Raw genomic sequence first — 5,638 nt, 5'->3', positions numbered from 1 at the left:
TAAGGTACCCGAAAGTGGGACTCAACTCGAACACACATGGTTGCAAAGCGAGTTTCTTAACCATACAGCTAGTATAAACAGAAAAAAAAGTAAAACAAAAAGCTGAGTAAATAATTGTTGTTGTTTAGTCTCAGTTGAGTAGAGTTATGATATTTTAGTATGCCAACCGTGACCATTCCAGCTTTCCTTTTTTTTTACGGTATCTAGGACTACTTTATATTAAGTGTCTTTCTCCTTTTTAAGATTAGCTCACAGATTTTTAAAAATTATTTTTTTTAACTAAACAGTTTGAAACTTCGTATACTGGTGTAATTTCTCACGCTGGACATGGTTTACTTTCAACATTTTTGACAAAATTTCGTATTTTAGAAGTTATTTCGTGATAATGTTGTCGTATTTAGGTAATTTTAACCAATCAACGACGTGTATTCAGCTGAAGAAACCTACTGCTGTTTGCGATAGTAATCGAAGAGCAACAACTTCCGGGTCACCTCCACTCCGAATAATCCACACGTGGTTGAAAAATACATTTAGTACAAATGACCTGGAAGTTGTTGCTCTTCGATTATTATCGCAAATAGCAGTAGGTTTCTTCAGCTGAATACACGTCGTTGATTGGTTAAAATTACCTAAATACGACAACTTTATCACGAAATAACTTCTAAAATACGAAATTTTGTATTGTGGTGGACAACCCCAAGTGAGAGGTGTGCTGTTCTACTACTGATAGACAGTGGATAGACAGAGCAAGCAGTGAGTAGTTATGTTACTGTTGTTTAGCATCCGGTCAGTCATGGTGAAGCGAACCTACGAACAATGGCATTCCAGCTGTGATTATTCTGCATTTGTCCAGCGTATTCGTCTTCATTTAAGACTGTAGGGTGTGAATGGTAAGGTGATTTGGCTGCTAAGTATCTAGAGCGAAGATTTAGAGCAGTGGTTGTCAGCTGGGATCCACATGGTCCTTAGTGAGGGTCCATGTAAAATTTTGTTGTTAAAAATTATGTGCAATAAATGATTTATATTTCTACAATACCACAAACTATTTAAAATTTTTTTACAGGCGCAGGAGTGGCTGTGTGGTAAGTAGCTTGCTTACCAACCACATGGTTCTGGGTTCAGTTCCACTGCGTGGCACCTTCGGCAAGTGTCTTCTACTATAGCCTCGGGCCTACCAAAGCCTTGCGATTGAATTTGGTAGACGGAAACTGAAAGAAGCCCGTCGTATATATATACATATATATACACTAAAAGCGGTACTTCAGCCTGGCTGCAGTCAAATGACTGAAACAAGTAAAAGAGTAAAAGAGAGAGTATTTGATTATAAAAATATAATAGGATTTTATAAACAGCGAATGGCTAGGAGGGTCCACCCTACTAATATTGGAATCAAAGGAGATCCTTAGGTAGAAAATGATTGACAACCGGCTCCATTGCTCAGTTAGTGGCGAATAATGAAAGATCTTTGATGAAATAGGGATTTGAAGATTCGGAGAGAATAGGCGGCGAGCTGGCAGAATCGTTAGTACGCCGGGCTAAATGCTTAGCGGTATTTCGTCTGTCTTTACATTTTGAGTTCAAATTCCGCCGAGGTCGACCTTTCCTTTTTATCCTCTCGGGGTCGATTAAATAAATACCAGTTACGCACTGGGGTCGATATAATCGATTTAATCCGTTTGTTTGTCCTTGTTTGTCCCCTCTGTGTGTAGCCCCTTGTGGGCAGTGAAGAAACAGAGAGAATTCCACAAACACATACGCATGAAAAAATATGTGTTTGCTCATCCGCACACACAGCTCAAACACACATACACTCACATATAAGTACATGCATCTATGAACACTCACACACATACTCTCATACACCCATGCTTAAATTGTTCTATGCATACACGTACACGCAAATGCATGGACGCGCAACTTGTGCAGGCAGGCTGAATTTACGTGCATGCACAGGTTGCACGCAGGCACGTGCAATCTATGCATGCACATTCGCACATACACAAATTTCTAAACACATGGACTAATGCACATGCACATGCATGTTTAACTATATGTTCTTGTGTGCACACACACTTAAACACATATACGCATGCATGCAAATGCACATTATTACATACATGCGTAAAGACATGCACTGATGCACAAACGCTCACGTTTAAACGCATACACATATACATGCATACATACACACACAGGTATACTCTTTAGCACAGGTCCATATGTTAGAACACACAACAGATGTACACGCGCGTTTAACTGTATGTATACAATCATAAAGACAAGCATGCACGTGCACGCTGAACTATATGCGTATATGCATGAGCACACACACACACACACACACACACACACTCTCTCTCTCCCTCTCTCTCTCTCTTTCTCTCTCTCACACACATACACACACTCATGGCCGCACGTAGTGCTTTTCTTAAGGTAGATGTTACGGGTGTTGCAACCCTGGGGCTTAGGAGGCCTTTGTGCTCATGAATCCCTTGTGTGGGAACCATATGAGAGCATATAATTTAACATGGGCTGGGATGGGTGAACTATTTCTATGATACAACACCTACACCCATAAGTTAAAACGCTTCTTATTTTTAGCAGAAATTAAAAATCCTGGTGAGGCTTGTGCTGTTAACCTCAAACTACTTTTCAACGAAATTGGTATCAAATTGATGCAGAAGCTTTTCATGTGTAAAAAAAGGCTTTTCGTATTTCTAACATGTTAAAGTAAAATTTTTGTTTATTAGAAATATAATATTTGTATAGTAAATATTGCAGACAGGGATGAACTCTTGTGTTGATTGATTACTGAAAATAATTGGAATTAGACGGGAAATTATTTTGCTTGCTTCAATCTGTGTCGTGTATGTTGAGGTCATTACAGCAATGCGGTTAGTTGGAATACCCTGAGAGGGCTTAGTTAGAACTGATTTAACCAACTCCACTATCGCAGGCTATAGCGTAGTTAGTGAGGTGAGGGGCAGTCCGACCTGGGCAATGCAGTTTTCGGTCTGCTGTAAAAGCATGTATAAGCTTAGAGGGGTGGGGTGGAAAACTTAAGGGCTGCTTCGGGTGGCACACATTCTAGCTACGCCAGGTACATCGTCTTACGTAGTAGCGCTTAAACCCAAAAAGAGGTCAGAAGTTTAGCATTTGAACATGCGTGTTGCCTGAAAACACAACAGTTTTGGGTAGAGAATGAAAGCGCAGGCAAAACATTAGTTGCATTATTTTCTTTAGAAACATGAGAACAGGATAATGGAAACCATTTAAATGCAGGAGCGGGGAAGGCAATGATGGGTGCATTTTGCAAGAAAGAAAGATGCACACTATTATGTTGCCCAGGTTAATGAAATGAACGAAAATGACGAAGTAACAAACAGAATCTTCAAACGTGCTCCGAGCAAAAATCTACAATGCCACATCATGTTGAAATATGCACACTAGAGCATGAGTACATTATTTTTAATCTACCTTCTCCGTACAACAGTAAGCGAACAGTTTTCAACGCAAACTTGTGTTTTATATTGATTTATCGGTTGGCAAATCAAACAATATACAATAATATGTAGACAGTGGTGTAGCCACAATGTGTGCCGCTCGTGACAGCCCTTGGGTTTTCTGCTCTCGCCCTCTGCACAGGCTTATAGAGCAGAGCCAAAAGCGTCACCTCCATAAAAGCATCGCCCTGAGTAGACAACCCCGCCATGCCCCACCATCAACTCACTATTACGAGGGTGTGCTGAAAAGTTCCTGGCTTTAAGGGTATTTCGAAAGGCCTGGTTGGAGGCCCAACCTTCCAAGTTCTTTTACAGGGCTTAGAAAAACTGAAGGACCACTGTAATATCTGTGTGAATCTGAGAATGTTGAATAAAACCATAATTAACTGATCCTTCTGTATTTTCTTTTACCCAAAGCCAGGAACTTTTCTGCACCCCTCGTACATGTAAACCAATAAACCTTATTTATAAGCGACAAACCAAATCGACAATCATGCCTAGTTGAAATTCATCTCACCCCCATCTTCTTTGCCCACTTATTCCGGGCGATGGTGGGGGTCATGGGGGAAGAGTCTGAAAGTACGTCTTTCATCGGGTCTTATGAGAAGCAGCATTCTCCAGTTGCTCTGGCTGGATCCCTAAGCGATGTTATCCAATCATCTTGCTCGTGGGGTCCCGCTGAAGTTGAAGTTACCTGATAAAATACATAAATTGGAATTGAAACTGGAAATGATACCAACATAATTTTTGAAATATCCTATAATTACTGGTGTGTTTCAACACATTCCAGAATATATTCCAACTTTTCTCGCTGTTGGAAACATTCACAGTTAGGTCACAAATTGGTTTTCAGAAATCTTTCCGAGCCTCCGTTGAACCTATTTGCTGTCTTTGCCCTACATATTTATCGTATTTTTAGTGCATTAAAGCATTAATATAACACCAACTTCGCATATAAGACCCAGGACGATAATTTGAAACTTTTATAGAGAAAAAAGTGCGACTAATATGACATCAGATACATTATATCAATGAAACAAATGATATAGCAGATTTATTAATATAACCATAGATCGAAAAGTGTTTTTATGATATGTGTTTCAACTAACCCCACCTTCCGCTATGCTCTTCTTCAAATTAAAAATATACTCTAAAAGTATCTTCGTTTCTTTTGCAGTTTCTGACACTACAACATCCAAAACATACAAAAGCGATGTCCCTCAGCGTAACCACGACCTGCACAATAAATTCGTTCACTTTTTGTGCCCCGACCTACGACCAACAATTATTTTGTCTCAGAAGTGCAATCGAATTTCATCAAAAAGTTCTTTGATTTGTGGCTCTTAGTGGCAATTATGTATTTCCAAAACATTCGACACAGTATACTTGACTGAATTTCTGCATCATCACTTAATAACTATTTCTCCATATTTTACAGTATTCGGTGGCATAAAAGATACACAAGCGTATTAGACACACCCCGATTTCAGCAGCGCGTATTCAGGAAAAACGTTTTTAGTGCGTTATACCATGTAATATAGGCCGAATTTCGCACGTAGAACCCAGGGTAATATATTTAGAGACAAAGCAAAAACAAAGAAAGTGCGTCTTATGTGCCATCAAATACAGTAGATGAGTCAGTATGGAGCAGACAGAAATTACACATGAAAAGTCATGTAAAGTCTAAATTGTTTAGGAATTATCCATTAACAAAGACAATTAACAACTGAATATGTTTGAAACTATAATGCAAAAAAGGCTTTAGATCTTCAGCAGCATTTCATAACAGAAAATAAGGTAATATCCATTAATACAATCAATCACCACCTGAGATTTCTTCATGGGTATGGTCCATCATCTTTTTTTGACTTAACCAAAGTGATTTTGAAATGGATTGAAATGTGCTCCAATGAATATATATATATTCATATATTATATGAGTGCTCAACACCGTATTGGTGGATAAATATTCTTTATTTGTTGGTTAACAAGGCTACTATTGGTTTCATGCCGAGAATTCTCAGCAATCATTAAGGCTGCCACATGGAACGTTGGTACTCGTCTCCATCATGGATGTGAATATATATATATAACTATACATACATACATACATATAGATATAGTACCCCCCCCCC

This window comes from Octopus bimaculoides, chromosome 7, assembly GCF_001194135.2.
Source record: "Octopus bimaculoides isolate UCB-OBI-ISO-001 chromosome 7, ASM119413v2, whole genome shotgun sequence".
NCBI lineage: Eukaryota > Metazoa > Mollusca > Cephalopoda > Octopoda > Octopodidae > Octopus > Octopus bimaculoides.
The sequence above is the reverse complement of the archived record's forward strand: the minus strand, read 5'-3'. Positions refer to the sequence as shown.